At 39.5% G+C, this 12,449-nt stretch overlaps 1 protein-coding gene across 4 annotated transcripts in view; it reads right to left on the bottom strand.

Annotated features, from left to right (window-relative positions):
* Positions 1–12,449, bottom strand: part of WDTC1 (WD and tetratricopeptide repeats 1) — a 64,775-nt gene that overhangs the window by 48,985 nt on the left and 3,341 nt on the right. The window contains exon 1 of one of the 4 annotated variants that reach the window (XM_053209683.1): positions 11,272–11,406. The exons of the other annotated variants lie outside the window; for them this stretch is intronic. The gene's annotated coding sequence lies outside the window, so the exon portion shown is untranslated. Of the gene's footprint in view, positions 1–11,271; positions 11,407–12,449 lie in introns of those variants that run through there. 4 annotated transcript variants of the gene reach the window in all.

Raw genomic sequence — 12,449 nt, 5'->3', positions numbered from 1 at the left:
AAAAATCTTGCTATCTAATTAGATGTTCTCTTTCAGCCTGAGTACTTTGGGGCTTATGCCTCCATGATTGATTTGGGGATCATAAGCTCTTAAAAGGGCAAGAGCCTTCCCTCACAATGTGGAAACCATCCAGCATTGCATCTTTGTGAGCATTACCAGAGAGATACGGAAGCCACTGGCACTGTTTAGGATCACAAAACCTGTGAACATGAAGAACATGTAGGGATGCCAACTGTAAACAACTATGGTTTCATGAGGACTTTTCCAGGGGCCTCTGGCCATCAAATTAAAAACGTGAATTTGGACAAACTGGCATAAACTAAACACTGGTCTGCAATTATGTTTATGGCTCTAGTTTGTGATATACTGGTCAAGCCTCCCTGCCCCCCCCAAAACAACAGTAATTTCCCCCACAATCACCAAGAATATAGAGTGAGACTTATCATAATGGAAAGAACACCAATGTCATGGAGTATACCTGGTATTAAGTAGGACCAGCTATGTGGCCTTGGTAAACTCTCAATCTCCCCAAGTAGGTTCTCATTCCTGTGTCTCATAGGCACAGGAAGAATTGGAATAAACACTGAAGGGGCCACAGACGCCTCACCAGAAAAAGGCTCATTCTTCACCCCCAACAGCCTTATTCTTGGAAGACTACTAGAAAGCTCAAATGAAATAATGTAGGTATAAAGTTTTTTCTTTAATTTTATTTTTAAAAGAATGTAAGTACTTTTATCTGCTAAGAAATAGTAAATTGCCAAATATACACTTATTATGTATTAGGAATTGTGCTAAGAGCTTTATATAGTTATTCGTTCAACAAATGAGTGCAAGAAGGATCTCCTCTACGTCGGGTACTATTGCAGACCCAGGGGATACAGCAGTGAACAAACCAGGCAAGTTCCTTACTCTCACAGTACTAACATTCTAGCAGGAGGGAATAGATAATAAACAAAAATACAAATAAAATAAGAATATCCCAGGTGAAAAGTGCTGTGATGAAAATAAAATAACCTGATGTTAAAGTGATTGATGGGCTACTTTTAGACTTGAGGTCAAAGAAAATGTAGTCATTTGTGGAGTTTCTAGATGCTCAGCATTTGAAGCCCTTCCTATATTTTGAGAATCCCCCATCTAATGAGTTTAGAAGAAGACAGAGTGCCTCTCACTATGAAGTGAGAATAGTTCAGACTAAGATTCCTTCTCTGAAGATCCCTTACAGCTAGAGTGTGTGCCTATGACCCAGGCTATGCCAATGAGACATATCAGCCCCAGACTTTAATTGGGATCTGGGATCAAAGAATCAGAGGACCAGCGAGAGTCCATGCTGGCAGCAAGTTGTGGCTAAAATGGCCATGAAGGTCGAGTCAGCTGGTGGTGGTGGTGTAAGCTGTATAAGCAGCAGTAGTGACCTCATGGATTGATTCTGTAAACGATTTTGGCCGTGGGTCCTGGCTGCTACCCAACTTCCTTCGTTTTAGCCCAGTCTTCAAGCTTGGCTTTGTGGCCTTCCCTGATATTTTGTGAGTTTCCCTAATAACCTTTCAAGAATCAGCCAGAGTTGGTTTCTGTTGCTTATACCTATAAATCCTGCCTGATACAGAGGAGCTCTCTCAAAAGATGACACTCAAGCTGAAACACGAATGACAAGAAGCCACAAAGAACCTGGAGAGGACACATCTGAGGAGAAAGAATAACCACTGTTAAGGGTGCAGAGGAAGACTGGTTCAAAAAGCTTGTACAGTAGATAGATTCTATTACTATCATCATCTTACGGAAGAGGAAATAAAGTCATGAACATGAAACAATTTTCACAATGTCACACAGGTAATAAATGGAGGTGAAGCAGGGAGAGCTGTATGCACACTCTTAACCATTTTGTATGTATGAATAAATTACTATGGTACATAATTTCCCAGAGTAATATCACTATGACCACCCATAAGAGTCAACTAATCTGTTACTACTCACTCTTTAATTTTCTTAAAACGTTAACTGGGTTTTTACCAAATACCAGGCACTGTGCTAGACGTGGAGGAATACTGACTAGGATGAAAGACATAGCACCTAAAAAGCAGAGAATCAAAGGCAAGGGACTTAAGCTAAGATTGGTGTGTGCTTGAAAAAACTAAAAGGAATAAAAGAGGGAAAAAGCAGAGAAAGCAGACAAAAAAACCCCATACTACAATTCAGGTAAATGGTAAAATAGAGAGTGGGATTCAAAACAGTATCAGACTAGGGGGCGCCTGGGTGGCTCAGTCAGTTGAGTGTCCGACTTTGGCTCAGGTCATGATCTCTTGGTCTGTGAGTTCGAGCCCTGCGTTGAGCTCTGTGCTGACAGCTCGGAGCCGGGAGCCTGCTTCTGATTCTCTGTCTCCCTCTTTCTCTGCCCCTCCCCCACTCATGTTCTGTCTCTCTCTATCAAAAATAAATATTAAAAAAAAAAAAAACAGTATCAGACTAATAGGTAGAGGTTAAAAAACCAAAATGTCAAATTTAATATAACTGCTGCTCAGTTAGCATTGTGGTAAACATTTCTGTTCCCATCCTGAGAAGAAATGACAGCACACTGGCCAATAGCTCATTCTGGAGCACAGCCCACCTTCACCACCCCCTCCCAGGAACCAGGGATTCAGCATCTTCCACAAACTTTTTAAGGCAGGCGTGTGTAACTGAAAAAACATTTCTAAGTAGAGATTATTCTAAAGGTTCACATCAGGAGGGAAATACCCCTAAATCTGCAAGAAGTATAATTAGTTTCAGACTTCAAAAATTTCTCAAATATAAATAATTAGATCAATAAATGAATTGTTATTTGAATATGAGGAGATTTAATTATGGTCAAATTTTAAAAGCATTATTTTAAGGAGTATCCTGGAATAGTCAATTCTATAGAGCAAAAAGAATTCACGGATATAGAATGACATGATGGAGACATTTGGAATTGAAGAAAGGAAGTTATATATTTATGATTAAACACCAGAAAAGACTACATCAAGGGGATTTCTCTCTGGTGCAGTATGCAAATTGTATGTTCAGTTCTGCCGAGATGCAAAAAGACTGAAATAAGTGACTTCAAGAATCCATAAGATAAAATTTTCAATGCCTAGTATGCTAGGCACTGCACTAGACTTTGAAAATCCAGCAAAGAATAAGCCAAACACAGACCCTTCTCTTCAAGAACACACAATATAGTTGTCATGAATTGAATACCAATGGTACCAAGACTATTGTAACTAGAGCTCCTCAGAGGGACTGAAAAAGGCTAATTTAACTGAATGGCCAAAATGAACAGCCAAGACAGTAAATTCAGAAGGAGCAACAAGGAATAATAAATTAAATCTTATTTATACTCATTTATTCACACACCTTAGAAGAAATAACAAAAATGACAGTGGGGGGAAACAAACTAAACATAGGGCAGCAGAGTAAGAAAGGTGACTTGGAAATCGCTAACAAAAAACTAGAACTGTAACAGACCCAAGCAACTTTAAATGTGTATTCTTCATTCTAAAGATAGCACAATGAACTGAGTATACCCTTATGTTTGCACTTAAAGCTCTAGTAATATTGAGGGCTAATTTTGCAGAACATGAAAGTTCAATACAAAATCTCTCTAGCTAAAGTACAAAGGGTTGAACATGGCATCTTCTGTCATTACAGGCCAGCTCTAGTTGATACTCAATGATAAGGAGGAAGAAGGAAGCCAGTTTCTGGGAGTTGGGAATGTGAAAAATATAAAATGCCTATGACACCGAGGAAAATATATGACATAATGTTATAAAGAAAACATGAACTGCCATGTATATTGATACACTGCCCAAAAGGTATTCCATTCCTAGAGTCTAGAATGTCTAGCATGTCGCCACTTAACCCTATCCCTTCCACAGACCTTTAACTCGGGCTACTGGGAAACTTTTTTCCACGGGCATCTCTGCTATTACAAAGGAAGCTAATAAGAAAACTCAATTAACAGCTCAATTTGGAGGAATTAATCTACTCCATAATGCAAAGGGTACCAGTAATATAATAGCCTGAGGTTAACAAGCCTTAGAACAAAGTACGCCTGGCAAATGTTACTCATCTGGAACCAAAGATTGAACAGTAACATCCAAATAAACATGAGGAAACACCCATTTCAGGTGTGCCACAGTCCTTGTTTGAGTTAATGTAGCAGAAAGGGAAGTGGACTTAAAATACTTAGGCACTTGGGCCTGCAGTCCAGCCCCCTCACTGTACCCATTAGTACCTACTTAGACAGTTATTCAACCTTTCTGAGTTTCAATTTGCTCATTTGTAAAATGGGGATACTCATTTATTTCAATTAGTTGTTGTGAGGAATAAATGATGAAATATATATGAAGGTACAAAATAGTACCTGGATTACAGCAGGTGCTCAACAGATGTTATTAGCCAAATCTGAATTCTAGTAAGACTTGATAGCTCCTGATCTATGCTCGGTGGCATGGTTACAACATTTCTCTTACTTCCTTCCCTACCAGAGAGACAAAGCTGACATTGGGGATTCCATTGTAGGATGGTGGGGCACAGAGAATGGGATCTTTCTCACCTCTGCTAGCTTTGAATTGCAAGATCAGGAGGAAAATGGTGACTTTGCTAAAAACAAAGAAACTCCATTCAACAGTCTGTACAAGAATGGTTAGGGCAGGATTATTCATAACAGCTAAAAGGTAGAAACCCAAATGCCCATCAACTGATGAATGGACAAACAAAATGTGGTGTTTATTGTGTCTATACAATGCAATGTTATTTGGCCATAAGAAGCAATGAAGTGCTGATACGTGTTACAACATGGATGAACCCTGAAGACATTATGCTAAGTGAAAGAAAGCCACATGTCGTATATAGGTTTCTCCTGCTATCCAAAAGCAAAGTGTTCCTATGAAACCTATCCTAAGCTGCAAGGGCATAAAGCGAAGAAGCAATTACCATCAGTTTATTAAATGGAAAAAATTTTTTGGCATTTCCAGACCCCAAAAATAACTTCTCTTAGGCTTTTCTGATACCATCTTGCTAAAGGATGAGCAAAATAAATAAATAAAGCACACTTTATTTTATAAAGCACAGATGCTCACAGACACAGTTCAAAGATATGGTGGTTGGATGCTGAGTGTAGTTCCCAGGGTGGAAGCTGGGAGGAGCCACTCTCACCACTCAGGGTGCGCACTGCCACTATAATAGGCTCACCGCAAAACAAATGCTGAGCAGTAGATTTGATTTTCGCCCTTTTCATAAAAGCAAAATTCCCCTTTGGATTCTCTTCGGTTAGTGTAAAAGGTACTGATGTAGATCTGTCGTAAAAGTGAAGTGGCATAACATGAACTTTCAAGAGTCGAGGGATAGCTATAATTCCATTTATATGCAAAGGCCAGAATAGGCCAATCTATAGAAATAGAAAGTAGATTTATGGTTTCCTGGGGCTAGAGAGGACTTTAAAGTGTATAATTCAGTGGTATTTAGTACACTCACCATGTTATACAACCATCACCTCTAGGTAGTTCCAAAACACTTACATCACACCAAAAGAAAATCCCATACCTATTAAGTAGTCAGTCCCTCTTCCTTCCTCCCTCTAGTATCTGGCAACCACCAATTTACTTTCTGCATCTATCAATTTACCTATTCTAGATTTTTCATATAAATGAAATCCTACAATATGTGACCTTTGCGACTGGCCTCTTTCACTTAGCATACTATTTTGAGGTCTATCCATGTTGTAGCATGCATCAGTACTTCATTCCTTTTTATGGCTGAATACTATTCCATTGCACTGCTATATCACATTGTATTTATCCATTCATTCATCTATCTGTTGGTTGTTATGAATAGTGCTGCTACGAATGTCCATGTACAAGCATGTTTGACTACCTGTTTTCAATTCTTTTGCGTATATACCTTGGCATGGAATTGCTGAGTCATATGGTTATTCTATATTTAACTTTTTGAGGAATTGCCAAACTGTTCTCCATAGCAGCTGCACCATTTTACAATTTCACCAGCAATGTAAAAGGTTCCAATTTCTCCACATCCTTACCAATACTTGCTTTTTAAAAAAATGTATTTATAGCCATCCTCACGGGTATGAAGCAGTACTTCATTGTGGTTTGATGTTTCTTTTTGAGGTGATGAATATGTTCTAAATTTGACTGGTGATTGTTGCACATATCTGTGAGAATACTAAAAACCACTGAATTATACACTTTAAATGAGTGAATTGTATGGTATGTGAATTATATCCCAATTAAGTTATTGTATTTTTAAAAAGGAACTATTGATACCAGCAACAATATGGATGAATCTCACAGATTCTGAGCAAAAGAAGCCAGACTTAAGAAAGTACATACTGGGGGGCCTGGGTAGCTCAGTCGGTTAAGCGTTTGACTTCGGCTCAGGTCATGATCTCGCGGTTCCTGGATTTGAGCCCCATGTTGGGCTCTGTGCTGACAGCTCAGAGCCTGGAGCGTGCTTCAGATTCTGTGTCTTCCTCTCTCTCTGCCCCTCAGTACCCCCCCTTTCAAAAATAAGTAAACATTTAAAAAAAAAAGTACATACTGTATGATTCCATTTACAGTTGACTCTTGAACAACACAAGTTTGAACCGTGTGGGTTCATTTATATGTGGATTCTTTTCGATAAATACAGTATAGTACTGTAAATATATTTTCTCTTCCTTATGATTTTCTTAATAAAACTTTATTTTCTCTAGCTTACTTTAAGAATACAGATATAATACATATAACATACAAAATATGGGTTAATTATTTGTTATCCATAAGGCTTCTGATCAACAGTAGGCTATTAGTAGTTAAGTTTTTCAGGAGTCAAAAGTTATATGCCAATTTTTGACTGCCTGGAGGGGGTTGGGCAGAGTGGGTGCCCCTAACCCCCACACTGTTCAAGAGTCAACTATATATGAAGTTCTAGAATAGGCAAAAATACAGTTAAAAAAAAAAAAAAGAAGTGTTGCCTGAGTGCATACAGATTAATAAGAAAAGGAGCCCTGAGAACTTTCTAAGTGACAGAAAAGTTCTATATATGAGGGGAATATGGCTATATAGGTACTGGGGGTATGGGTGACATGAGTATATCCATTTGTCAAAACTGTACAATCAAGATTAGTGAATTTTAATGTTGGTAAATTTTACTTAAAAAATAGAATGGAGGAGGGGCGCCTGGGTGGCTCAGTCGGTTAAGTGTCCCACTTTGGCTCAGATCATGATCTCAGGGTTTGTGAGTTCTAGCCCCGCATGGGGCTCTCTGCTGTCAGCACAAAGACCACTTTGGATCTTCTGTCCCCACCCTCTCTCTGCCCCTTCCCTGTTCATGCCCTCTCTCTCTCTGTCAATAATAAACACTTAAAAAAACAGAATGGAAGTGGAAAGCAAAGGAGGTATAGATAAAATAAGAATGGCAGAATGCTGACAGTTATTGAAATAGGATGACAGATAAATGGGGGTTCATTATTCTGTTCTATTCTGTTTACTTCATATATATTTGGAATCCTCTCTTATCAAGTCCTTTTAAAAATCTTTCTTTCCTATTAAGAGTCACTCAAAACATGGAAGACTGATTAATGAAACAGAAAACTGTTAATCATATATAGTTAAAAAATCACGTTCAAGACATATATGTGACCATCTTAGCCTTGAAGGGAAAAAAAAGACAAACCAAAAGTGTACATATCTACAATGTTATAACAAGAAGGATATGTGTTTGGGGTGCCTGGGTGGCTCAGTCAGTTGTGCGTCCAACTTCGGCTCAGGTCACGACCTCATGGTTCACAAGTTCGAGCCCCACATCGGGCTCTGTACTGACAGCTCAAAGCCTGGAACCTGCTTTGGATTCTGTGTCTCCCTCTCTCTCTGCCCTTCCCCTGCTCATGCTCTGTCTCTCTCAAAAATAAATAAAAACATTTTTAAAAATTAAAAAAAAAAAAGAAGGCCAGGCATTAAAAATACGCCAGTGATCTTCTCCCTGGTAAGACAACAGGTAATACACACACACGCGTGCGTGTGTGTTACATACATTTTTTTCCTGCCTCAAAATCAGAACTTATGAAAAAAAAATATATTTTTTCTTTCTGTTTCTCTGTACTTTCCAAGTATTCTATTGTGAACATTTATTGTTCTTATAGTAATATAGAAATAGCTATTAGGAACCAGCTTTGGACTGAAAGAAACCTGAGTCTAAATCTGGCTCTACTATATACTAGGTTGTGTGATCTTGGGTAAAATTATTTACCTTTAAGCTCCCGGGTTTTGTTGGTTTGTTTGTTTTTTACCTGCCATGTAGGTATATGAAGTAATATCTACATCATAGGGTCACTGGGAACATTAATAAGACAATGCATTGCAAAACACTTAGCACAATACCTGGCATATGGTCAGTGCTCAAGAAACACTGGCTACTTTTCATTTGTTACACAAAGATAATAATAGCACCTACCTCAGGGTTGTTGTGAGGATTATATGTGATAACTGGCACACTGGAAATACTTATTAACCGTGAGTGACAGTATTATTTGCAATAAGAAAAATTGTTTAAGAAAAGCCTCCTCTCAAAAAATTAAACATAGAGTTACCATATGACCTAGAAATTCCACTCCTAGGTATAACCCAAGAGAAATAAAAACAAATGTCTACACAAAAACTTGTACATGAATGTTCTCAGCCCCAAGGTAGAAACAACTCAAATGTCCATCAATGGATAAATGTCCATAAATGGACAAATAAAATGTGATATATCCATATAATGGAGTATCAATCAGCCATAAAAAGGAATGAACCACTGATTCATGCAACAACATGGATGAAACTTGAAAACATAATGTTATTTGAAAGAAGCCAGTCACAAAAGGCCACATATTGTATGAATCCATTTACATGAAACATCAAGCACAGCAAAATCTACAGAGAAAGAAAGATTAGTGGTTTCTTGGAACTGAGGAAGAAGATGGGAGTGACTGGGGTGGTGGTGACAGCTAAAGGGTATGGGTTTCTTTGGGGCATGATGAAAATGTTCTGGAATTAGATAGTGGTGATGGGTGCACAACTTTGTGGATATATTAAAAAGTGTAGAATTAAAAGGGTAGACTTTATGATACAAGAATTGTATCTCAACTATAAGAAGAAAAGTCCTCAAACCCTTTTCTTCTTTTCTCTGCCTCAAAATCAGAACTTACAAAAATTTAGCTCTCACCGTTTCCTTCGTCTGTCTCCTGCCTTTAACTATAATTATTTTGTGGCTTCTCTTCTTTAAAAGACTAAAAGCATCCTGAGGGCCAGCTCTTCATCTGATTCATCTACTGAACCTCCTAGGTCTCCAAGGAGTGATGTGGGCTTAGCAGGTGCCAATGAGTACTTGCTGAATGAATGACAGCGTGACTGTCTTGCATACGTACAGCACTTTGTAACTATCAGAGTACTTTTGCTCATGCTTTTAACTTGAACTTCGTAACAATCCAGTGAGGAAGCTAGAAAGCTATTTTCATCCCCGTTTAACAAGGGAGAACTGAGGCACAATGCTACTGAGGAAGAAACACTGGACCGGAATCTAGGGTCTCGTGCTCCAGGCCAGGCTCTGCCTCTAAGTGTCTTTAAAGACCCTGAGTGAGGCGCTTCACTCTCTCAGCCTATTTCCCCATCTGCAAAGTGAGAGGTAGACTCTGAGATGAGCTACAAAATCCCTCCCACTATCCTGTGATCCTAAGGACACACTGCCAGGTAGCAGTAGAGTGGAGATGGAACCCAAGTCATCTGTATTCTTTTTCCTCTGGACAGTGCCTCCCACTGTAGAGAGATGTCCCCAGCTAGAGAGACCACTGGCCCCCGCCCCCTTCCAACATTATGAATTATGCAAAGGATGTATGCAAGTTTCCTTTCACTCTATTTGCAGTGGTTTACCTACTGGAGCAATCCTATAGAAGAGAAAAACATGCACTTTCAAAGCAAAAAGGTCACTGGAAATGGCATAATAAAGTAAAGAGTTGGGTACTGGAGTCTGGCAGACCTAAAGTTCAAATCCCAGTTCTGCCAACTATCTTCTGTGTGACAACATTTCTAAATCTCAGCTTTCTAATCTGCAAAACAGGATGATAATGCCTATCTTCACAGAGTGAAGAGCCACACACATAAAATGCCTGATATCAAGCCTGGTAAAAATTTAAAAAAAAATTCTTTCAATGTTTATTCATTTTTGAGAGAGAGAGAGAGAGACAGACAGACAGACAGAGCATGAGCAGGGGAGGGGCAGAGAGAGAGGGAGACACAGAATATGAAGCAGGCTTCAGGCTCTGAGCAGTCAGCACAGAGACTGACATGGGGCTTGAACCCATGAATCACAAGATCATGACCCGAGCTGAAGCTGGATGCCCAACCGACTGAGTCACCCAGGTGCCCCACCTGGTAAAAAATATTTAGTGAACATTCAAATCATTTCATAAGTGTTATCCAACAGATTCCTCATAAACCTATGAAGGTAGGTACTATTATTATCCTTACTTTACAGATGAAGGATCTAAGGCACAGAGAAGTTAATTTCCCTAAAGTTAGTTATTAAATGGAGAGTCAAACTAAATATTCGACCCTAAGACCAGGTCACTGGCCACTAAAAAATAGTTACTGTCTTTAATTAGATCATGTCTAAGCAGTCTTACCTAGAAGTCACCATCTCTTAGCATTTAGGTTTTAACTAAGCATTTAACTTAGCATTTAGGGTTTAACTAAGGAAGCAAAATCACCTAGACTCTGACGGTCTCAGACACAAATTTCAAAAGTATATTTCAAGGTCATGGACTAAGCTGGTGCAAGGACAGCATCTGGGAAAGGTTTGGTTGGTGGAACAGGCCCATCAGCAAAATGTCTTTGGAAAAGTTCTTTGCCATCTTCGAGGATCCTGGCTCAAATGATTCTATACGGAGTTGACTAAAGCCTTCTCTGTGAAGTCCATCCTAAGAAATGCTTCACTTTGGGCGCCTAGATAAATGGGGGTTCATTATTCATTATAGGTGACTCAGTCGGTTAAGCGTCCGACTCTTGGTTTTGGCTCAGGTCATGATTTCATGGTTTGTGCGTTTGAGCCCCACACTGGGTTCTGTGCGGACAGTGCAGAGTCTGCTTGGGATTCTCTCTCTCTCTCTCTCTCTCTCCCTTTCTCTCTGCCCTTTCCCTGCTCTCCCTCTCTCTCTCTCAAAATAAATAAACTTAAAAAAAAAATGCTTCACTTTGTGGGAAACTCTGCATGAAAACTCACCTCGATAGCTTCTCTGCATGAAGGGGTTCTGTACTGCCATTCAAGCTTTGTGAAAAATCTTTCTTGATGTTTTCAGAACTTTGCTTTGCAGTGATTATAGCTAATTTATCTGCCTTCTCCTAGGGCCACCATTACCTTAAGATAGTGGAAGGGAACAGAAAGAGAAAAGAGAGCATATTTGGATAATGCTGTCTTCTCTCACTGTATTTATGAGCATCTGCAGTCTTGGATTTTGCCCTTAACTTGCATCTTTCCAAACTCTGCCTGATTCAAAGTATGCCTCATAGGGAAGCCTTTGAAGTTTTACCCTCTAACTTTCCTCCTAGCAGAAAGGTTAAGGAAAAGTAAGCCAATCAATGTGGAAATGCTTCCTTTCCAATTCAATTGCAGCTGTGTTACATCCAGATGTCTGACTCAAGAAGGAACCAGGTAAGCCACTGGCACCCAAACACTCAGGTCTCAACTGGTGAAGTTCGAAGACCAGAAATGCCTGATTCCCATTCTGAGAAAGGCTCCCTAAAGGTTCATGGATAAGCACAGTTTAGAGCTTTCTGAAAATAGAATCTTGGGGTTACGAACAAGGATAAAATTTTGCCACCATCCTGATCCTAACACTGCCTCCGGAGAGCCCCTAGACAGCTACCTGGGTAAGGTCGGATCCTGCTCTGCCCCACTCCCCAAGGAAATGGGGTTAATACCTCCCCAGATGGCTACAGGGAGGATTAAGGGTTATTATTCTTGGCATCCAGCTCTATCACAGCTCTAGCAATTGTGACCTTGTCCATTCTAAAATAAGACATTAAATGTAAAAATGCAAACAGTGATCTCTGAATCTGACTGTATAGTGGGGTAAGGACTTTTTTTCCCTACAAGGCCTTTGACACTTCCTCCTATACTCCAATGTGTTGGCTGAATCCTCCTCTCATTCAGGCCTCAAGTTTTTAAGGTATTAGTCACTAATGCCATAAAGCCCTTGAAGGGGTTAGCAGCTATTACAAATAGCACAAAGAATGAACCCCAAAATTCTCAGGCCTGAATTCACCCTAAAGAAATAAAGTGGTACCTTTTTACCCCAAACCCAAGCTCTCAAGGGCAGTCAGTGACATTTAGTGAAAAGTGTATGTTATATCATTTAGTACTCATAAACCCATCATAAGGAAGGTACTGTCATCTCGTTT

The sequence above is a fragment of the Acinonyx jubatus genome, chromosome C1 (genome assembly GCF_027475565.1).
Source record: "Acinonyx jubatus isolate Ajub_Pintada_27869175 chromosome C1, VMU_Ajub_asm_v1.0, whole genome shotgun sequence".
NCBI lineage: Eukaryota > Metazoa > Chordata > Mammalia > Carnivora > Felidae > Acinonyx > Acinonyx jubatus.
The sequence above is the reverse complement of the archived record's forward strand: the minus strand, read 5'-3'. Positions and strand labels throughout refer to the sequence as shown.